Below are 24,741 nucleotides of genomic sequence, written 5' to 3'. Positions count from 1 at the left end.
ACATTATGTTAAATGATCACAGCTGTTGAGGAATGATGCCAGTAATACGCTATCTAGTTAGTTTGTCAGTTGTCACTTGTTGTATGCAAGTATTGTTTCCTAAAACCAAGACAGATGGGGAGTCACCACTATGGCCTTCACTGAACATCTCTTCTATATGAATTGATACTTTAAGCAGAATGAAAGCCGTTCTTTTGCAAAAATCTGTGCCACTGACCTCGTCCAGAGAGACGTATGAACTGCAAGTTGCAAGGTCCCCTGCAGAGATACATGCATTATTATCAACAAACTGCCCAATACATTTTGCAGAAATGTGAGGTCATATCTTTAACATGTCTGATACCAGCGGTATTGCACATGTATTTAAGACGATTTTTTCGGGACTGTTAGCACCCTTTGATGCAGTCCTGGGCATTTTTCCTAACTTCGTTCACTCTGTGTTTGGCGGCCTGCCTCTCATTTTGGGACTCGTAGCAGGGATCTTATTTTTATTCCTCCTGCTCCGTTATGGCAAATCCGGTCATCAGCGATACCCAAGTCAGCATGGAGAATGCGCTCCAGGCCATGAGGTATCGTGACAGAATAGCACAGATCCTTTGCTTGGCTCGTTTGAGAGATCTGAATACCACATGGTTCCTGTCATTCTGACCAATCTGGCAAGATTGCATCTTACCTGTTCGACGATGCCTGCTTTTGGAGAGGAATGCGTGTTAGATATCTGTCTAACACTACCATCGGCTATGCCAACGGATGTTGACGCATTACTGGGTCCGGTAACGGCTCATGTGTTGTGTTGCCCCCAACAGCTACAAATCCTGATGACAGCATTCATTGAGAACTCACCGGCAAATCCAACTGGAGGTGAGATACGCGGACTGACCGGCACACAGGTACCATCTTCTATGAACATTGCTAATGCGGCTGACGCTGACGGCGATGCTTCACATCTGTGTACAATTGACCTTCTTAATGAAGTAGTTGAACTTTCATCTACTGTGGTAGACGATTTCTTTGCCATCCTGGATGATTTATTGTTTTCTCCTGACACTGAGAATAACTTTTGAAATTAGCACACAGCGTTCTTTCGAACTCTGAAATTCGACCTTCACTTTTAAAAAAAACAAAAGCTTCCAAGTTTGGAACTCCATTTCACTACAATTTCACTTGACTTTTTTCCAAAACAGACTGAACTTTGGCACAAAGCAATCTGCTTAAAGTAGAACTATTCTTAGAGAACAAGAATTCTTTGACTACTGCCTAGAAACAATATTGACCTAAATGCACAAATCGAACTAGCTTGTATATTCTGCTATGGGATGGTCTCAACCTTTTTTCTGTATCTAGAGCCATTTCATAAATGTAAATTTCGTGATTAATTTAGTAGTATTGCTAATATCATATCATATGCTTACAATGAAATCATTGCCCTTAGATGCATATTGTGCAAATGCTCATTTTGTGTACAACCATTTTTTAAAATACATTTCATGTATGTTTTAGGGTGGGATTGTAAAAACACATGCTCTAGCTTTTATGTTTAGTACTTAATCTTAGATGAACATGATAACATGGAGTGGGTGTTGTGAACTTGCTCACTTTGCCACTGGATTCAAGCAAGCCGGGCTGAAGACGGCTATAATGCCAGAAACCGGTCCTCGGAAGCTTGTTTCCGGTCCAGGGAAGGCATGGCTTGGCAGTTCGGGCTGGACTGTTCCCATGAGGCACAGGGTCAGACTGATTTGCATATGGCCATGTCTGAACTGGGGTGGCAGAGTGGGCTAAAGAACGGTGATGGATTAAACCCAGATCAGCTGACTGGGGGTGAGTGCTTGTATTGTCAACGCTCCGTCCATCACCACCTTTGGTTTTGCTTTGTTCGCCATAAGTTGGCAGGGTATGCTCAGACGTGAGTCCCTTGCTCACTTTGCCACTGGATTCAAGCAAGCCGGGCTGAAGACGGCTGTAATGCCAGAAACCGGTCCTCGGAAGCTTGTTTCCGGTCCAGGGAAGGCATGGCTTGGCAGTTCGGGCTGGACTGTTCCCATGAGGCACAGGGTCAGACTGATTTGCATATGGCCATGTCTGAACTGGGGTGGCAGAGTGGGCTAAAGAACGGTGATGGATTAAACCCAGATCAGCTGACTGGGGGTGAGTGCTTGTATTGTCAACGCTCTGTCCATCACCACCTTTGGTTTTGCTCTGTTCGCCATAAGTTGGCAGGGTATGCTCAGACGTGAGTCCCTTGCTCACTTTGCCACTGGATTCAAGCAAGCCGGGCTGAAGACAGCTGTAATGCCAGAAACCGGTCCTCGGAAGCTTGTTTCCGGTCCAGGGAAGGCATGGCTTGGCAGTTCGGGCTGGATTGTTCCCATGAGAAACAGGGTGAGACTGATTTGCATATGGCCATGTCTGAACTGGGGTGGCAGAGTGGGCTAAAGAACGGTGATGGATTAAACCCAGATCAGCTGACTGGGGGTGAGTGCTTGTATTGTCAACGCTCCGTCCATCACCACCTTTGGTTTTGCTCTGTTCGCCATAAGTTGGCAGGGTATGCTCAGACGTGAGTCCCTTGCTCACTTTGCCACTGGATTCAAGCAAGCCGGGCTGAAGACGGCTGTAATGCCAGAAACCGGTCCTCGGAAGCTTGTTTCCGGTCCAGGGAAGGCATGGCTTGGCAGTTCGGGCTGGATTGTTCCCATGAGAAACAGGGTCAGACTGATTTGCATATGGCCATGTCTGAACTGGGGTGGCAGAGTGGGCTAAAGAACGGTGATGGATTAAACCCAGATCAGCTGACTGGGGGTGAGTGCTTGTATTGTCAACGCTCCGTCCATCACCACCTTTGGTTTTGCTTTGTTCGCCATAAGTTGGCAGGGTATGCTCAGACGTGAGTCCCTTGCTCACTTTGCTACTGGATTCAAGCAAGCCGGGCTGAAGACGGCTGTAATACCAGAAACCGGTCCTCAGAAGCTTGTTTCCGGTCCAGGGAAGGCATGGCTTGGCAGTTCGGGCTGGACTGTTCCCATGAGGCACAGGGTCAGACTGATTTGCATATGGCCATGTCTGAACTGGGGTGGCAGAGTGGGCTAAAGAACGGTGATGGATTAAACCCAGATCAGCTGACTGGGGGTGAGTGCTTGTATTGTCAACGCTCCGTCCATCACCACCTTTGGTTTTGCTCTGTTCGCCATAAGTTGGCAGGGTATGCTCAGACGTGAGTCCCTTGCTCACTTTGCCACTGGATTCAAGCAAGCCGGGCTGAAGACGGCTGTAATGTCAGAAACCGGTCCTCGGGAGCTTGTTTCCGGTCCAGGGAAGGCATGGCTTGGCAGTTCGGGCTGGATTGTTCCCATGAGAAACAGGGTCAGACTGATTTGCATATGGCCATGTCTGAACTGGGGTGGCAGAGTGGGCTAAAGAACGGTGATGGATTAAACCCAGATCAGCTGACTGGGGGTGAGTGCTTGTATTGTCAACGCTCCGTCCATCACCACCTTTGGTTTTGCTTTGTTCGCCATAAGTTGGCAGGGTATGCTCAGACGTGAGTCCCTTGCTCACTTTGCCACTGGATTCAAGCAAGCCGGGCTGAAGACGGCTGTAATGCCAGAAACCGGTCCTCGGAAGCTTGTTTCCGGTCCAGGGAAGGCATGGCTTGGCAGTTCGGGCTGGACTGTTCCCATGAGGCACAGGGTCAGACTGATTTGCATATGGCCATGTCTGAACTGGGGTGGCAGAGTGGGCTAAAGAACGGTGATGGATTAAACCCAGATCAGCTGACTGGGGGTGAGTGCTTGTATTGTCAACGCTCCGTCCATCACCACCTTTGGTTTTGCTTTGTTCGCCATAAGTTGGCAGGGTATGCTCAGACGTGAGTCCCTTGCTCACTTTGCCACTGGATTCAAGCAAGCCGGGCTGAAGACGGCTGTAATGCCAGAAACCGGTCCTCGGAAGCTTGTTTCCGGCCAGGGAAGCACTGTTCCCATGAGGCACAGGGTCAGACTGATTTGCATATGGCCATGTCTGAACTGGGGTGGCAGAGTGGGCTAAAGACCGGTGATGGATTAAACCCAGATCAGCTGACTGGGGGTGAGTGCTTGTATTGTCAACGCTCCGTTCATCCCCACCTTTGGTTTTGCTTTGTTCGCCATAAGTTGGCAGGGTATGCTCAGACGTGAGTCCCTTGCTCACTTTGCCACTGGATTCAAGCAAGCCGGGCTGAAGACGGCTGTAATGCCAGAAACCGGTCCTTGGAAGCATGTTTCCGGTCCAGGGAAGGCATGGCTTGGCAGTTCGGGCTGGACTGTTCCCATGAGGCACAGGGTCAGACTGATTTGCATATGGCCATGTCTGAACTGGGGTGGCAGAGTGGGCTAAAGACCGGTGATGGATTAAGCCCAGATCAGCTGACTGGGGGTGAGTGCTTGTATTGTCAACGCTCCGTCCATCCCCACCTTTGGTTTTGCTTTGTTCGCCATAAGTTGGCAGGGTATGCTCAGACGTGAGTCCCTTGCTCACTTTGCCACTGGATTCAAGCAAGCCGGGCTGAAGACGGCTGTAATGCCAGAAACCGGTCCTCGGAAGCTTGTTTCCGGTCCAGGGAAGGCATGGCTTGGCAGTTCGGGCTGGACTGTTCCCATGAGGCACAGGGTCAGACTGATTTGCATATGGCCATGTCTGAACTGGGGTGGCAGAGTGGGCTAAAGAACAGTGATGGATTAAACCCAGATCAGCTGACTGGGGGTGAGTGCTTGTATTGTCAATGCTCCGTCCATCACCACCTTTGGTTTTGCTGTGAACCATTTTAGGACACTATTGTAAATTTCCCGATTCATGCCCTTATATAGGTATAAATCACTATGTCCTTATATAGGCATAAGAATCATAACCATATTTGGGGGGCGGAGCTTGCCGGCAACCGTGATGGCTGCTTGAGCCTCTAGCTCCGTCACGCTGGTATCGCTATCCTACAACTATCCCGCATCAGTAGACCCAATTGATGCGCGTCGGACTTTCCCTGCACCCGTGGATGGTCAGAGCAGGCTGCGGTCACCTTGCGCCCGTTTTCGGGTGCTGAAAACCGGGAGAGAAACGCAGCAGCGGATCGGCGGCGAGAAGGCCTGACAACCGCGCTTTGGAGTGAGAGGCGCACCCGGGCGACGTGACACAACGTGCGACCAGTGAGTAAGCTGACCCTGGGGGAGGCCTTGCCACGAGGCTGGGGACCCCGGATTGACTCACGCTCCCCGGCTACAACATCGCCCTGGAGTGGTGGTGACAGAAGCGGTGCCCCCCCCATCCTCTACCAATTACAGAGAGGACTGCGGCGCAACAGTGGGGGAGCTTTCAGGTGGCTGCAGCTGGACAGGGTAAGATGGCTGCGTGTGGTGACTGTCTGTGACGCCTGGCGAAACTGGAGCGGTGACACCCGAACAGCGTGGAGTCCGCTACCACTGCCCCCCGGCACTAGAACCTTTCGGACATTGAGAGGGCGACCCAGCGTGTCGCAAGTGGTACTTTTGAGTTGGACATTGGCGAGGGGAGAGGGGGGGAGTGAGTATTCACCCTTGCCTGGAGCCCACAGACTGAGGCACGCAGCGGAGAATAAAGCGTTTTGGAGACCAGTTTGTGCCGCGAGGGGATCACTGAGGGGGCAACTGCAGACTTCACGCAGTAAGTTGGCAAGTTGGGGTGGCGGACTGCCGTGAAGGGAACGTGACGGCCTTACAGTCCCCTTTAGTAGAATCCATCGCAGCAGGAGAGTGCTGGAAACGCCACGCACGACCGCGAGTGAAGGAAGAGGCACTATACTCGAGACCGTGGCGATGAAGGACAGCTCAATTACCCAGATCAATCTCCTACATGGGGTAGAGGCGCGGCGAGGCTCTAGACGCAGCCGAAAACAATATACCCCCTACTCGCTCTGCACACACAGCGGCCACAGCGCTCCTTGATGACTGGCAGGATGGGCAAGGGAGACAAAACGCAAAGCAAGTTGCCCTTTGCGCAGAGGCGCCTGCAGTCGCAGGGGGCCCCAGCAGAAGAAAGCGCCCATACGCAGGTGGTGGACGACCCAGCAGCAAGCGCAGACATAAAGACCATGCTGTTGTCCATGGAAAAAGGTCTCCAGAACAGTATGTCCTCTCTGGGCTCAAAGATAGACGCCCTCACTTTTAGGATGGACCGTATGGCGGAGCGTCTTGACAAACATGCTGAACGACTAGATATGTCGGAGAGGAGGCTAACGGAGGTTGAGGAGGCCCAAACGGAGCTGGACACTGATCACAAAAAGCTGGAAAGGATCATGCAAGCCCTTCAAGACAAAACTGAGGATTTGGAGGCCCGTTCACGACGCTGCAACCTCCGCATCACGGGCCTTCCAGAAACTACGCAGACGGGCAACATGGAGAAATTTGTGGAAAAGCTACTCATCACCCTCATTGGAGAGGGGGCTTTTTCACCGATGTTTGTGGTGGAACGAGCACACCGCTCGCTGGGCCCCCGCCCACGTCCCGGAGCACCACCGCGCCCTATCATTGCAAAGCTGCTTAACTACCGAGACAGGGACATAGCGCTCCGGACAGTAAGAGACAAAAAAAGTTGCAATACGTGGGCTCGGAGATCTCGCTCTACCCTGACTTCACCGCTAGGGTCCAGGAAGCGCGCAAACATTTTGCTCTATGCAAGAGACAACTCAGGGACCTAGGTCTGGACTACGCAATGTTGTACCCAGCCAAACTCTGGGTTAATCGACAGGGCCATTCCCATCTATTTACAGACCCTAAGGCCCTACAACAAGTGTTGAAAGGATGGTTGAGGGAGCGCGCCAGAGGTGAGAACGGATTGACAAAAGGCGGTGAGAGGTGCAGCCAACTGGACGGACAGGAGTAACCCTACGGGACGCACAGAGCGGTATGGTCTGCCCATAGGGGCGGTGATGTGATTTACTTAGTCTGTTTCAACTGTGTGCTGAGGCAGGGCCGGACGCTCTTGCTGCCTTCTGTAATCGTCCTATGGACTGTCGTAGAGACTCTATGCTTGCTGTGACTCGGGAAAATGGGGGGGACATAGCGCTTGGTGTGTTCCGAGTAGCCCGATAAGCATTCCCCCGCCACCACGCTGACTCGGAGGGAGGAAAACTTGGCGGGGGGCGGGGACGCCCTGAGTATGATGGCTAAAGCATAACTACGGGTATGGTTTTGGATTCTACTGATGCATAATATAGGATGTGACGGGGGCGGGGCGCAGCTAGATCAGTGAAATGTGGGACATCACAGATATAGGTCGCACGGCGACCTTGGCCCCCGCGCGCAATGCTCCACTGTTACCCCACTTGGCCTTATGAAGGCCAGGGAGTTAGTACTGGGGTAAGGGTGGGGGGAGGAGAGCACTGCAAGGCCAGGTTGGGGGAGGTCTGCTGTGGGTGGGGGGTGGCGGGGGAGTTCTTGATGGGGAGTACTGGTTGGGGGGATGGGGGGTAAGGTTTTTGAATTTGCGCAGGCAATTGAACACAGGTACACACAGGTCCTATCCGTACAGAACATTCAGAGTTAACTGCTATGGCACACACGGCTGACATACCCAATACCACGTCAACACCCATGATTAGGGCACTTACATGGAACGTTCGTGGGTTGAATGAACATAGGAAGGTTAGAAAGGTGCTAAGCTACCTGCAGCGGCAACACATTGAGCTAGCGCTCCTGCAGGAGACTCATCTGCCGTTACTGAGCAGAATGCTCCATACTAGAGGTCTTGAGGGCAATATAAATGCTGCAGGCTTCACGACGCATGCCAGGGGAGTGCTCACCTGGGTGAATCCCAAATCAAAACTTTCACTCAAGCTTCTAAGGGCAGACCCGGCGGGTAGATTTGTCATCTCCAGATGCACGGGTCAGGGGGTTGGCTTAGTGATAATTAACGTATATGCCCCGAATTTTGACTCCCCAGATTCTTCCAGTCACTTGCGGCAATTGCTAGAGACTTCCACTCAGAACACCAGCTTTGGGGTGGAGACTTTAACTTGGTACTTGACCCTGCCCTGGACAGATCCGCTGGTCCCCCTCGCAGGCCGACTGCTGCAGCGCTAACCCTACAAAGTGTGATTACTAGTTTGAATCTGGATGACGTGTGGAGGATGAGACATGCTGGACAGGGAGGATACACACACTATTCGGCCTACCATGATATCCATACCAGAATTGACTACTGGCTGGTGGCCTCCTCCGTGCTGGGGCGGGTGCGTGACTGCAAGGTTCTCCCTCGAACTCTGTCAGATCATTCGCCTGTGCTCTTATTTCTGGATGCCCCAGGAGGACCATTCCGCCGTTCACATGGCGGTTCCCGCCATATTCTTTGCTAGACCCGATGTTTTGAGGGGAGTTAGCTGAGGCAATAGACACATTTCTTGAGACTAACATAGGATCCGTTGACAGCTTCCAAGTGGTCTGGGAAGCCTTCAAAGTCTATATAAGGGGTATAGAGATGTCAAAACATTCGGGGTTCTCAAGGCCATTAGGCAGAGACTGGCGGAACTAGAGCGCCAACTGGCACTCCTTGAGGAGCGTCAGCGCAGGCATTCGGACACTGCAGTGGAGGCTGAGATGAAGTCACTGTTGACCGAATACCATGAGGAAGCTGACAGAGAAGTGAAACACCTGGGGAAATATGCATCTGCCCGGACGTATGGTGAGGGGGAGAGACCCGGCTCAGTTTTAGCCAGGATCCTGAGCGGGAAGAGGGGACAACAACCAGTGATGGAAATCAAATCTAGAGAGGGTGCGGTAATAACGGACGAGACTGACATTGCCCAGACCTTTAAGGACTTTTATGCTGAGCTGTACAAGTCTAAAGGCGGTGATCTTGACGACGACATACTCGAAAACCTGGAACATATAAACTTACCTTCCCTTACCAACACACATAGGGAATTCCTGATGCTCCCAATAGAAAAAGATGAAATAACAGAAGCCCTAGGGGGGATGCGCGCGGGCAGTGCCTCAGGAGCAGACGGACTCACGGTGGGTTTTTATAAAACTTTTCAGGATAAGCTGCTTCCGCACCTCTCTAGGTTGTTCGATGATATCCGCGTTGAAGGCAGTATGCCGCAGTCCATGAGAGAGGCTCTCCTTGTAACGATACTGAAACCAGGTAAACCGCAGGATGAATGCATATTCGTACAGACCACTCTCACTGCTCAATGTTGACACTAAAATATTTACTAAGGTATTGGCGAACCGCCTGGCACTTCTAGCACCGCGACTGGTTGCACCGGAGCAAGCTGGTTTCATCCCCAGCAGAAACCTAACATACAACATCCGTACAGTCCTAGGCACCATGCAGCACGTCAAGCAAGATCGGAAGGCACTTGCAGTGTTCTTGGACATGGAGAAGGCCGTTGACTCCGTAGAATGGTCGTTTATGTGACTGATGCTGAGGAGGATGGGCCTGGGTATGCCATTCCTACAAATGGTGGGTGCCCTATACCACAACCCACGAGCCAGAGTCCACCGTGGCAACCTAGTTACAGACTCTTTCTCGATAGGCAGAGGGACACGGCAGGGCTGCCCGCTCTCGCCACTGTTATATGCCCTAGTGGCTGAGCCTTTGGCGTGTGCGCTGCGTGAATACCATGGCTCTGAAGGCATCAGTTTCCCTACATACAGAATACTGGTCTCGATGTACGCTGACGATACGTTGCTATACGTTAGGGACCCTGACACTAACTTATCTTTGGTGCTACGAGAAGTAGTGCACTTCGGTGCCCTCTCGGGCTTGAAGGTGAATTGGGCTAAGTCCTTGGCCTTCCCTCTCACCCCGGTAACTCAACACATAGACATAGAATACCCGCTACAGTGGACCACGGACTCTGTCAGATATCTAGGTGTCCGGCTCCATACGGATTCTGAAATCTTGTTCAGGGAAAATTATGGAGTCGCCTTCAGAAAATTAGAGGACGATGTGGAGGCCTGGTGCAGGCTCCCACTCACGCTCCTATGTAGAATCTCAATTATGAAAATGGTGGTGCTACCTAGGCTACTGTTTTTATTTGCAACCATAACGATTGTGCTGCCCTAAATATTTTTCCAGAGACTGACTCAACTTATGATCAAATTGGCATGGGTGGGTAAGTAGCCCCACGCTAAGTGGTCGCTCCTCACGCTACCTTACAGTATGGGCGGGCTAGGTGCCCCATACTTAGAGCTCTATTATAGAGTTGCCCAGGTGTCTCATTTGCACACCTGGGTGCATGGTGATAGTCGCATCCCCCATGTTCTCATGTAAAAATTATTTGCTAAGCCGCTCCCGCTCCCGGCAACAATTTTTACACCAGTGGATCGCAGGACTGGAATCCTGGATTCTGTTGCAGCGACTAACCATGCATGGCACAGCCTTGTGCCAGTGGAGGGAGAGGGAATTACTCTACTCGCCAATCATGCTGGTTGAATGGACCCAGTGGTTAGCCCCTATTAAAGAGGGTGGAGTGATACAGGCATTGCACAAGCTTAACATTAAAGTGGCAGGCGACCTGTTCCAGGATGGTACGGCGAAAACTTGGGTTCAGGTAGAAGCAAACGGTGGGGATGCTCCTCTGTTGCTTAGACTCCAATTCCACAGAGTGCGTAGTGCCCTTGTGGAGCTATGAGGAGACGACATGGCAGAGCCGCCGGAAGTTCCGGAACTCACATATGTAATCAAGACGGACTCCACCCAGAAGCTATTGTCTACCCTATATAAGATATCATTGGCGCATGGGGATCACCAGTACACGAAGGCACGCTTTGCATGGCAGACGGACTTGCAGATAGTAATAGACGACGATATGTGGCGTGAATGCTGCATTAATACTAGAAGAATATCGCTGAACGGTAAGCATAGATTAGTACACTTCAAGTTCCTCAACAGGGTGTACTACACCCCAGAAAGGCTCCACAGATATGGCCTTCATAATTCTTCAGAATGCGAGAGGTGTCACGCTCCAGACGCCGGCTTCCTACACCTAGCATGGCAATGCCCGGGTGTGCTGGCCTTTTAGGAAACAGTTTTTGCTGACATCGGTAGCATAGTAGAGTACGAACTAGCCCCGGACCCAGCGCTGGCCCTACTAGGCCACTCCAAGAAGCTTCCTCGCACAATCCGACGTATAGTGGACATGGGGATGCTTATGACTAGGCAAGTGGTTGCTTGTTGCTGGATGAGAGGTCCCCCACCTACATCTAAACGTTGGGAGCATGACATGCTTTACTGTTGCACGCAGTCGGAGAATTACAGCGAGCTACTTCCCCCCACCAGTCGCCCCAAGAACTTCTGGGGTCTGTAACACACTTTTCTTAGTAGCAGAAACGCAGCTAACGACCTGGGGGAGGACCAGGGTCAGGGGGAGGCAACATGATTTACACTATAGAGGGGATGTACAGCGAACCGAATGGTGGAACTCAAGCATCACACTGAGGGGGGGAAGGGGACACTGTCAAGGAGCTGAGCGCTCATTCGAAGAACTGGTTAGTTGAGATATGTTGATCCGCCGCCTGCCCGACATTGGGTTGTTGGCTGAATGGCTGTGTACAGGCTATGACTGGGATGTTTCATTGTCGACCTGAAATTTACTGCTATACGTACCTGTTTTGAGGGAGGGGAGTGTAATTGCTTGTAATGTTCTTGACTTGCCAAACTCAATAAAAAGTTTAATAAAAAAAAAAAAAAGAATCATAACCATATTTAGTCATAGCTCATGCAGTCCAAATACGGCAGGGCTACTTCCACTAGTTCCGAAAATCTACACCGATTTCTTTGAAAACTCGGCTTCAGCAGCTAGGGACTTTCCCTTGCTCGGGAACTGACTTGTCCAAGAACTATCCCCGGACCCAGCGCTGGCCATACTAGGCCACTCCAAGAAGCTGCCTCGCACAATCCGACATATAGTGGACATGGGGATGCTTATGACTAGGCGAGTGGTTGCTTGTTGCTGGATGAGAGGTCCCACACCTACATCTAAATGCTGGGCGCATGACATGCTTTACTGTTGCACGCAGTCGGAGAAGTACAGCGAACTACTTCCCCCCACCAGTCGCCCCAAGAACTTCTGGGGTCTGTACCACACTTTTCTTAGTAGCAGAAATGCAGCTAACGCCCTGGGGGAGGACCAGGGTCAGGGGGAAGCAACATGATTTACACTATTGAGAGGATGAACAGCGAACCGAATGGTGGAACTCAAGCATCACACTGAGGGGGGAAGGGGACACTGTCAAGGAGCTGAGCGTTCATTCGAAGAACTGGTTAGTTGAGATATGTTGATCCGCCGCCTGCCCGACATTGGGTTGTTGGCTGAATGGCTGTGTACAGGCTATGACTGGGATGTTTCATTGACCTGAAATGTACCGCTATACATACCTGTTTTGAGAGAGGGGAGTGTAATTGCTTGTAATGTTCTTGACTTGCCAAACTCAATAAAAAGTTTAATAAAAAAAAAAAGAATCATAACCATATTTAGTCATAGCTCATGCAGTCCAAATACGGCAGGGCTACTTCCACTAGTTCCGAAAATCTACAACGATTTCTTTGAAAACTCGGCTTCAGCAGCTAGGGACTTTCCCTTGCTCGGGAACTGACTTGTCCAAGAACTCATGGAGTTTTCAAAGAACTGAGAGTCTTTAATGACGTTATTATGTCGTATGAAAGATACGACCTAACATTTCTGCGAAATGTATGGGGCTGTTTGTTGATAATAATGCATGTATCTCCGCAGAGGACCTTGCAACTTGCAGATCATACGTCTCTCTGGACGGGGTCAGTGGCACAGTGTTTTGTAAAAGAATAGCTTTCATTCTGCTTAAAGTATCAATTCGTACAGAAGAGATGTTCAGTGAAGGCCATAGTGGTGACTCCCCGTCTGTCTTAGTTTTTGGAAACAATGCTTGCATACAACAAGTGACCCTGACTGACAAACTAACCAGATAGGCTGTCCCTGGCATCATTCCACAACAGCTGTGATCATTCAGCATTATGTAGCTTCCATTGGAAAGCTGCCTAAAAATTGGATCTATCACTGCTGCCGGGAACCCTGCAGGTGGCAAGATAAGTTTTTTGAAGAACCCTCACAGGCTCCATGTAAATTAATGCCTTGACACAGAAGTGACACTGAGGACCGCCATGGATCAAGGGAAGAAGGCTGTCCTTATCTTACTTGATCTATCGGCGGCCTTCGATACGGTGTCCCACTCAATACTGATCAGTCGTTTGGTAGCAGCGGGGATAGCGGGCACTGTGCTGGACTGGCTGAAGAATTTCCTTGACCATCGCAGACAGGTCACAGTGTTGGGAGAATATTGCTCCGAAGAAAAAATCACACAAACAGGGGTACCTCAAGGCTCCAGTTTGAGCCCGGTACTGTTTAACCTATACATGACCCCCTTGATTGAGCTGATTTCGTCCTTTAACATCAGCACCATATCATATGCTGACGATACACAGCTCATTCTGGTATTAGACAGGGAAAATGGAAAGGCAGAGGAAAATCTAAAAGACTGCCTTACCGCAGCCTTTATTTGGATGCGTGAGAACCACCTAAAATGCAACACCGGGAAGACCGAAATTATACCGTTCGGCCCCCAAAACCCCTTTTCCCCCAGCCTATGGTGGCCACTGGATGCGGAGTTTCCCCCTGATACTATCGATACGGCCCGCAACCTAGGGATTAGGTTTGATAGTGCCCTATCTTTCAAACAGCAGGCAGGGGCAGTGGCAGGGTCCTGTTTTAATATCATTAGAGGACTCAGAAAGTTCTTTGATTTCCTCCCTTTGACAGCCAGGAAGACAGTGACAGTAGCACTTATAACATCTCGCTTGGACTACTGCAACAGTTTATATGCAGGATTAAATCGATCTGTCCTGCGTAGGTTGCAGGTTGTCCAAAATGCTGCCGCCCGCCTGGTCCTAAAATGGCCCAGGAGGTCATCTGCCTCGGCTGCTCTTAGGGCTCTACACTGGCTACCCATCCACAAACGTATACTGTTTAAGATTTTGATGATCACTTTCAGAGCGTATCACCAACAAGGACCCAAATATTTTCTCCCCTGGTTCAAACAGTATGCACCAATACGCACCCTTAGATCAGCCAACATGAATCTGTTACTGACCCCCAAATTCAGATTGTCAACAAAAGGAGGTAAATCCCTCGCAACATTGGGCGCAAAAGCGTGGAATAAACTTCCACCCAACCTACGCCTCATTTCTGGTGAGAAAATTTTTCGTAAGGCTCTGAAAACCTGGGTTTTCAACCTCCCAGACACAGTCTGTATGACTTTGGTTTAGACACAGGGCGATCAGTATAGATGAGATAGATGTGCGAGCTGACTTTTTCCGGCCTTTCCACCTAGGCTACAGGCTACTAGCGCCAGGATACTCCTTGGAGTGACAGTCGCGCTATATAAGTGCATACTTACATTACATTACATTACATTACATTACATTACATTACAAGTGTACCGCTTAATGTGGTTTTACAGTTTCTACCACTAAGAAATACCTCCTTTTCCCCACTCCAACATTTGTGTGTGTATGGTAAATCGCAGGTCGACTTTATGTATTCCTTACCAAACCTTTCATACAGGCCTGCTGGTATGTGTTTTAAGCAATATTGAAACTGGAAAATCGTCACTGGTATCGTGATGGTGCCATGTATTATTCATTCAACTGATGGTTTCTCAGAAACGGTCAATGGTAATCTCTTCAGTTTTTCTATGCTCAGCACCGTATAGTCTGCTCCCCACGGTGCCAAAGAGATTTGTTTATCTGTAAGGTTAAATACAGAAAAGAATGACGTAGTGTTGATTAGACACCAAGGCACATAGCCAGAACGAAGGTTTTGTAACGTCCAGCCTAACAGCATAGATACCGGCGCATATGAAACGTTTATGACGTGGTTTGCGAGGTCCAAGTAAGAATTCTCGTAAGTCAATGCCATCTTTAAGTAAAGTTAAGTGTTGTTTTATTTCTGGGAGTGTGGATTTTGCAGCCATTCAAGGCACAGTTTTCCTACACTGTAAGTTTATATTATCCCTGGATGTTGTCTCTGGATATATCTTGGATCTGGCCGAGTTACTGTAAACCCTTGTGTCTTGTTCAGGAATCTATCTTGACAGTTATTCGTGTCTGTTGGCCAGATTAACCATTTTTTCCAATCAGGATTAGTTCTGTTTTGTTGTAAAATATAATTTACGTTTTCCTCCTCATCTGTAGTTCTGTTACTATCAGGTGTGGGCTCAGGTATGGACGGTTTATTTAAATCTTTTATCTTAGCCAGGCCAAGACAAGATGTCTGTTGAACAGTTTCATTTAAGAACAATGTTTGTTCTGGGATGATGCAGGCTCTGAACAATACTTCTAAACCTTGTACCTGCTAGTCTTTTGTGCCCCAAACAGTTTTTGTCTCAATGTTGTCTTTCCAAAAGTCAAAGCCTAATGTGGACAATTGAGCATAAAAGGCCGCAGAATAAATCTGTTTAGTATTTGTCAACATACTTTTCATGCCTGTCTTATTAACATTTTTAAAGTAAAAACCTTCTGGGTTTGTGACATTAAAACCTGTAAAATATGGAAATTTTCTATAGAATGTTTTAGAGCTACCTTTTGAAGGTGTTGGACAAAGTTCCCATTGATTATAAGTTAAAACATTTCTAGGGTTTGCTGATTTATGCAAATAATGATGACCAAAATGATTAAAACAATACATTTCTTCATAATTTGATGAACCTTTTAAGTATTCATGTTTTGTAAATTTTGCTGACATTTCTAAGTCTGCCATCATGTTATTAACAGTCTCTAAGTCCCAATCATCAGAAAATGTACTCAGTGAAACAAAATCACTCAAGGAAACCTTAAATTGGTGTAGAATCTTCAGCAGCTCAACAGGGCCATAAATGTCATAATCAGTTCTATCCCACCACCAGGTAGAGGAACGGCTGTGATGTTCACTGATGACAGGTCTCTTTGTTCACAATGAGATGATTTGTGCGGCTTCAGGAGCAAGTTGATGTTCTTACTTGCAGTGTCCATTTTAATATGTTTTCCATCTATCAGCTTTCCCAAACTTAAAACAAGAATGAGCCATAGTAGGAAATAAAATACACCTAACATAATCCAAAATTCAACCCATGGTGAAACCAGATATGTATTTGCAAGCTGGTGACCAAGTTCCGTTAATTGTTCCTTGAAAGATTTGTTTGTTGGCACAGTTTCAGGCTCACTAGGATCCTCAGAAAAGGTATCGAAGTTGATGAAATAGCCAGAGGCAGTTCTGTCAATAGTTGGTATTGCATCCGGATTATTTGAAATCGCTGGAGCTGCTTGTTCCCTAGACATGTTTGTATAGTCATATGCTACAACATTGCAGACGGGAGTTTCTTGACGAACTGTTATTTGGGTTTCAAGAGGCACAAGTTCCATGGCTTTATTGCATAGTCCTTCTTTTCTCACTGCAGAATCTTCAAAGGTGATGAGTCTTTTTTTTTGAAAATGTGTTTATTTGCATAGTAAGTAGAGCAACAGCGTAGTACAGTTGGTATACAAGCAATCACATATTAATACGCTCTATGCGGTACAATAGTATCAAGTGTAATATAAATTTTCTATTTTGTTGCATTGCAGTTAACCAAACATAACCCCCAAGAAACCCCTTACCCGCCACCCCATGTAAACCCACCCTAGGCACTCATACTTCGTAAGGATCACTGAAAGAATATCGACTGAAAGAATATCGACCATCAAAAATATCGTTGAGAAAATATCGACAGTCAAAATATCGAGTTTCTATCTACAAACAGGTAAGTACAAAAATATCGAGTTAAAAATATCGTTTACAAAAATATAGTTGTAAAAAATATCGTATTTACTAAAAACAGTGTTAAATTAAATTAATATTAATAATTAATTACTAAAATATACTTAAAATTACTTAAATTAACTTATAATAATTAAATAATTAATGAAAGTTAAATAAATATTTTTTTATTTCATATTTATTAAACATATATATATATAAATAAAATATAATAAAATAATACCCAAAAACTGGAAACTGACCCTGAACCCTAAAAATACCCCTTTACCCAAAAACTGAAAACTGACCCTGAACCCTAAAAATACCCCTTTACCCAAAAACTGAAAACTGACCCTGAACCCTAAAAATACCCCTTTACCCAAAAACTGAAAACTGACCCTGAACCCTAAAAATACCCCTTTGCCCAAAAACTGAAAACTGACCCTGAACCCTAAAAATACCCCTTTACCCAAAAACCCAAAACTGACCCTGAACCCTAAAAATAAAAACGATATTACTTCACTTACCTTAAAAACGATATTACTTCACTTACCTTAAAAACGATATTTTGGCTGTCGATATTCTGTCCTGTCGATATTTTCTCCAAACGATATTTTGGAGTCGATATTATGTCCAAACGATATTTTGGAGTCGATATTATGTCTGTGTACCACTTCGTAATTGCATATATCCATTGGTATTTGGCTACGCCCAAAAACAGCTCTTTCTTTTTTTTTTTTTTTTTTTTTGAAAACCTTTATTTGACATTTCAACCAAGTACAAACACGGGCCTACAACCCCCAGGGCCGGCAGTTGCAACACAATAAAACAATCAAAACCCAGACTCAGCATCCCGGGGAGCAGATTCGCCACGTCCAATATACGTACTGGTTGTAAACATATCAAGTTGGTAACAGGATAAAAAGGTTCCATTTTATAATATAAGATAGAAGGATCAGGTGCCATACAATATCTCAAGTTGCGAAAAAATGGGGGGGGGGCGAAATAGCATATGTCCACAGTTAAATCATCTTCGCGTAAGTCAGCGGCATTAAAACATATTATTAATGGTAAGCGAGCGTACATATACAGTTCACGCCAGCTGAATGCCCGCCCAGTAGCACTGAAACATCGCGAGAATTGAGGCACATATGAAACAGCAGAGATGGCCATAAAATTGAACCCATTACACTGACCCGGAAAGGAAGAAAAGAAAAGGGCAAAGAAAGATAAGAAGAAAAAAGGCCATAGAAATAAAACGAAAACAAAACACCCATCCCCCAACCCCCCACCCTGCACCCCTGCAGATGACTACGGCCCACCCCCCAGCAGCGTGCCTGTCGCCCAAGAACTGAGACCCGAAATATAGAAAGACCCAGAGAAAGACAGAAAGAAATTAAACCCCACCCAAAGAGGGGAAATGGAGGAGGGCTATCTTCTACGTGTTCCCGGTCTCTCCCCCCGCCCTAACAAAGGGGTCCCCCCGAAACTGTCACATCTGAATAGTCTAAACTGAGAAAACATCCCGGGGGGAACCACCAGCCCTGCCCCGGACTCCGTTAAGCTAATGAAGCAGTCCCGTTACCGATAAGACTACAATGAACAACCCAAACAACAGTCTCAGCCCTGGCCCCGTCGATCGAATTCGCCGAGTCCCTCAGACGAATAAAGCCCCATCATCAAAATGTCAAAAGATACATAGAAGTGGTCGGAACATAGTTCAGTAGATGGAAGAAGAACAGTAGATCCCAAAGTAAGCAGCTGGTACCGACAATGTCCCTCCCCGTCTCCTAAGCCAGGCCTTAACACATCCGCCATCTTGATATACTGACTGGGGAGGGGGTTCGACACAATCCAAAACAGTGCACAGTACCAATTAAAAGGTTCCAGGATAGGGACAGCAGTTGAATGTTCCGACAGCTGCAAAACCGGGGATTCCCAAAAATTAGTTAAGTCACCGATCACAACCCATTCAAGGAGATCCACTTCTGTAGGGGCAGGCACAGCTTCCAGCACTGGGTCTAATTGCGCCACTGGGGCGTCGATCAAGAGGCAAGCTGGCTGCCGGGTCTCGGGCATCGAGTCAGGATCCGGTCTCAGTCCTTTAAGTCCATCCGCCGCCGACAACAGGCCGCAGGTCTGAGCTGCCACAGTCGCCTGAAGTGCCTCTAGGGCCACCAGCACCTCCCGCAATGACGGACCCCTTTGGGCCTGCTCCGCCTGGTTCCATATTTCCTCAGGCATAATGGTCCCCACGGAGAGGCGCCTTCTCCGGGGTGAGATCAGCAGGAGCAGGACTGTGCGGTGAGGGACCAACCGTCAGTATGCATTAGTACGCGACGAGACTCGAACCCAAGGTGCGCCGGCGATGCAAGTGCCGGGCCTCCTGGTCAGGGACCCCCGCGACACCGCACCGTGCGTCTCTCGTCTCCTCACCTCCAACACAACACCAGGCTGCAGATGATAGCAAAACAATCCAAAAATTTCCGAAAGTTCCAGAGACCGGGCCCTGCCGCCCTCAATAGTCCGCTGTTGTTCAACTCAGACCCGGCTAAGCCAGCACTCGAGACCCAGGCTTCCAGACTGGGTTAGGCCACAAATCGATCCTCGACGTTACTCAGCTCCACTATGTCAGAAAAACCCCGGAATCACACCATCGGAGTGCGGATTAGTTCACACACACAGATCCGGGGCAGGAAATCAGGATAAGTGACAGGATCTTGGAGCGCAAGACGGAGGTCAGCGGAGCCGGGAGACTATGCGGCCATCTTGCTCGCTGTCGTAGCTCCTCCTCCAACAGCTCTTTCTTAATACATTATTCTATACAATCAGCCAGAGACATAAACTAAAAAAGTGTGGGTTTCCCCAGTGCTGTGTTTCGAGGTGCACCAAGCACGTCCGCGGCAAGTTGTGGTGTATTGAGGGTAGCTCACTATTCAAGCTGCGGATAATGAGACAGTAGATTCATCGTCCCCTTCCGCCTCAAAAGCCCCTAATATGGCAAACCAGTCTAGTGATATCAGTGTCTTCCTAAGGCCCCTACGTTCCTCGCGTTGTAGTGCCTCCCCCTCTGCCCTGCTCCATCGTATAACCTCTGTCCTCCACATGTCAGGGTCGGGTGCTTTGGGCGTTTTCCACCGCATGGTTATCGCGCGTTTCGCAAGTAGCATGGCCATATCAGTGAAGCGTGTAGACACACTTCTTTTACGCTCTACTGGTCTTAGCCCTAGTATTGTATGTTCGAAAGTGTGTGCTAGTGGGGGAGTACCCGCTTTGGTAAGCGATTCGTGTATAGTGGTCCAATAATAGCCCAGTTTCGGGCAGTCCCATAGCATGTGTATCAGTGAAGCATCATCTGCTCTGCAGCGGGGGCAGGTGTCAGCAGCGTCAGGGAACATAGCGTGTATACGGCGTGGCGTGAGATACGCCCGGTGCAAGACCATCAATTGAATAAACTTGAACTTCGGGTTCCTAGCCACTTTTTGGGAAATTGAAGGATACGCTCCCATTCTTTATCCTTGAGTGGCCTTCCCATGTCGCCCTCCCATTTGGCCTTGAGAGGCAATAATGAGATCGCCCTCCCCGGTCTGATTCCAGCAGTAAGCCATCTGGTCAGGTGGCTTCCCGTTCCCATGAGGTACTGCATCGTCAGTAATGGGTTTGTGGGTGGCTCTTCGCCCTCTCGCGTCTACATCTCTGTCACGTAGTGACGCAAACCAGCATGTAGGAGGAACGAACCTCCCGGGAGGTTATGCGAGGCCCTGTAGTCCTCAAAGGACAACATGCGTCCATCTACGAAGAGGTCCCCAACGTTTGTTACCCCTGCGTCGTGCCATGGTGTTAGCTTGCGGGCCGTGAGCGTTCCCGATTCCAGCGGGATACCTAACAGCGGGACCGTAGGGGCGTATGTAGTCGTGGGAGTCGTGTACTTTACTGCTTTCCGCCAATATTGCACTGCAAGTTGGAGAAGAGGGGGAGTGTTCCCAGGTAACTCCGATCGGGGCAAAAGCAAGATATGAATTTTCCCCTTGGAGCGATCCTCCTCTGTCATGTCGATCTCATGTAGGTTTCGGCCTGCCAGCCAGTATGCCAGCCATTGCAGCTGACAGGCAAAATTATAGGCCCTGAAGTCCGGTGCTCCCATTCCCCCAGCCCCAGAGGTAAGCTGTAATTTAGCAAGTCCTATGCGTCTCCGCCCCGATCCCCATATGAGCTCCGTTAGGAGGGTATCTAGCGCCCTGAAAGTTGAGGCTGGAATCAGGAATGGCAAGTTAGTGAAATAGTAAATGAGTCGGGGGAGTACCACCATCTTGGAGACTGCCACTCTACCTGCCACCGACAAAGGCAGCGATAACCAGAATTGTATCTGCGATTTGAGAGCCCTCATTGCTCTGCCCAAGTTGCCGTCTATCATTTCCTCTGCACCTCTGTAGATTTGGATCCCAAGGTAGCGGAAAGTTGTGTCCGCCATTTGGAAAGTGTACGGTGGGAAAAGCAGTGGTGCCGACGGACCAGTGGCATTAAAACAGTAACCATACGACTTGGGTTCGCTTATCGTGAGGCCCGATAACAAGCGGTAGTCCTCAAATAGTGCGGGTATAGGGTGTAGGTCACCCCCCAGATCACAGAGGTACAGGATGATATCATCAGCATAGGCGGACACCACGTGTGTCGTCCCGCCTCTCTGAATGCCGCGGTGAGAAGCCTCCTTCCGGAGTTTACAAAGTAGCGGTTCGAGCGCCAGGATAAATAAGAGTGGGGAGAGTGGGCACCCCTGTCGGGTACCCTTTGCAATGGCCAAGGGCTCAGAGATGCATCTGGACGTTCGCACCCGCGCCGTGGGGTGGGTGTATAGCAGCCTGACCCATGCAACATATTCCGGAGGTAGCCCGAATTTTGCAAATGTTGCGAACATGAAATCCCATCTGAGGGAGTCGAAGGCCTGTTTTAGGTCTAGTGATATACAGCCCTCAGTGCTTACATCCGCCTGGTCTCGTAGCATCAGTTGGACTAGTCTACGGAGGTTCATAGCTGTGCTCCTACCAGGTACAAACCCGCACTGGTTGGGGTGGATCAGTTGGGGGATGTGCTGCGCCAGTCTAGTTGCCAGTACTTCGCTCAGGATCTTACAGTCAGTATTAAGGAGAGACAAGGGTCTGTAGTTAGCTAAGTGCATCCCGTCTCTGCCCGGTTTTAATAGGGAAGTTATCAAAGCCTGGAGGGATGATTGTGGCAGGGAATTGGCCCGCAGTGCCTCATGGTAGATGATTTGTAGTCGTGGGGCGAGTAGGTCGTTAAATGTCTCGTAAAATTCTACAGGCAAGCCGTCCGTCCCAGGAGTTTTATTCCTCGGGAGGGCGTGTATTGCCTGTTTAATCTCTACTGTGGTGATATTACACTTCAGGTCGTCTCGTTGTCCATCAGTGAGCTGGGGCAGATCTAAGCCCTCCATGAAGTTCTCCAGTGCCGTATGTGAGAGGGGCTGGTGTGGGCCATATAATGTGGTGTAGTAGTTCTTGAAGGCGGTGTTGACTCCTAATTGAGTCGAGGCCATTGAACCTTCTTGGTCTATAATTTCCAAGACTGGGAGGTGTGTCGGGGAGTCCCGTATAATGCGGGCTAACAGTGGGCCTGACCGATCAGCCTGAGTGTGCTATCTGTTAGTGTATTCGCGATAGTACAGTAATCTTAAGTCTTCAAGTAGCTCAGCGTGCCGTATGTGTGCTTCTTGTAGTGGCGTAAAGTGCAGGTTTGTGCCCACTGCTTCGTTCTCTAGCATTGCCAGTCTACCCTCTACTTCCTTAATGCTATCAAGCACCACCCTCTTCATGCCCACCCGGGTGGCCATCGCCTCCCCTCTTATGAAGACCTTGAACGTGTCCCACTCCAATCGTCTGGAGCTAGCAGTGTCAGTATTCGTAGCAAAGTAAGCCTCAATGGTGTCCGCCATGGACGATTTGAAGACATTGTCTTCCAAAAGTTCCGTGGGCAACCTCCAGGTCGGTATCGGTGTCAGGAGCCTACCCCATTGTATCGTCAGTTCGACAGGGTTGTGGTCTGAGAGCGTCTTTCCCATATGTTGTGCTGTGAGAACCGCCCCTAGTAGAAAGCGGGAGCAGAACACGCGGTCAATTCTGGTATGCAGTTGGTGTGGTGGGGAGAAAAAGGTATATTCCTTGTCGAGTAGGTGTTTGCTGCGCCATGTATCTGCTAGGTCCCACCCTTCTGCCCACTGTGTTAGTGCAATCGCCTGTTTCCTGCTTTCGGTGGCGTGTAAGGGTGGGTGTGACCTGTCCAACGTGACATCCAACACAGCATTAAAATCCCCCCAACAACCCATTGATATTCTGCCCAATCCGCTAAAACACCATTAAGTCTAGTTAAAAAATCCGATTGACCCGAATTTGGTGCATACACACATCCGAGTACAACAGTGGTGCCATCCAGCATGCCCCTCACAAATACATATCTTCCCTCCTTGTCAATCCTCTGCTCAACTGGTTTGAAGGGTACAGAATTACGAAGCCAAATAGCTGCCCCCCTTGAGAATGCAGAGTAGGATGTAGCAAAGAGTTGACCCATCCACTTCTTCAACAGTTTCGAGTTCTCAGCACTGTTCAAATGTGTCTCCTGGAGGCAAGCTATCATGACCCCCCTACGGTTAAGCTGAGCCAGTATCCTGTGTCTTTTGTGGATCGAACCCATGCCTCGCACGTTCCAGGTGCACAAGTTGTAAACATTAATTGGCCCCATAACTGATCGCATAATGTGGAAACATCGAGCCCATGGGTGAGCATGCCAAGTATACCCTGTGGTGATAGTGGAGTGCCATTTTAACAGTTAACCCCTGAACATTGAGGTCCCCAGATAAACGGACCCGGGGTCCAAACCATGATACCCAACATGGGTAATAGTCAAACACAACCATGTTCATATGATGGGGGGCGTAGTCTATTCGGTCCTGATTTGTGCTGATCTGCGGTGACATAGCAAGCCCGTAGCACGTACATCCCCCAAGCCACCCACCCGTGTGTGGCTATATATGCTGTTCATACATTACCACCCAGTCATTGTTCAAGTCGCTGGTGTCAAAATTCTTCAGCCATTTGCGCCGTGATCTTGGGGAAGAGCTGTAAGCTGTCCGCCGACCCCGATACTTCCGTATGCGTGTCTGAAATGCTGGCCACGCCTCTCGCCGTGTCTGCATCGTGAGCGGCTAGTGCTTCCTCTGTCAACTGCGCCACCTTTGTCCGTTCCTCCGAGCGGTTCGTTGCGTCTTGCCCTTTCGGTGAGGTCCGTGTGGAGGGGCCTTGGCCAGTATCTGAGGTAGAGCGTCGTCGGTCTGGCTGGTTCCGATGGCCGTCGCTCCCACCGTCGGCAAATGGGTCCTGTGAGGTCGGTGGCGTGAGCGTTACTTCCATCCATTCCTCCGCTTCCTCCGGTGAGTCAAAAAAGTGTGATCTGTTGCCATGTAGGATCTTGAGGCGGGCTGGGAACAGGAGGGCATATTTCAATTCTCGTTCACCCAACTTGCGCTTTACCCCCAGGAAGGTGGACCTGGCTCGCTGCACCGCTGGAGTGAAGTCTGGCTATACGGATATGGTCTTGTCTTCGTATCGGAGTGGTGCTTTCTCCCGCGCTGCGCGTAGCACTGTGTCACGATCTTTATAGTGAAGGAGGCGTGCGATCAGAGGGCGCGGTGGTGCTCCTGGTTGCGGCGGTTTTGAGGGCATCCTATGCGCTCGTTCCACGCTGTATAGGGTAGTCAGATCCTCCAGGCCTACCATTTGTTTGAGCCAGTCTTCCACGAACTGAGTAGGATTCCTCCCTTCACTGCACTCCGGAATGCCCAAAATGCGGACGTTGTTGCGGCGGGCTCGTCCTTCCGCATCGTCCACCTTGTCCCACAGCTGACTGAGTTGTTTGTC

This window comes from Lissotriton helveticus, chromosome 10, assembly GCF_964261635.1.
Source record: "Lissotriton helveticus chromosome 10, aLisHel1.1, whole genome shotgun sequence".
NCBI lineage: Eukaryota > Metazoa > Chordata > Amphibia > Caudata > Salamandridae > Lissotriton > Lissotriton helveticus.
This window is presented reverse-complemented; position numbering follows the sequence as displayed.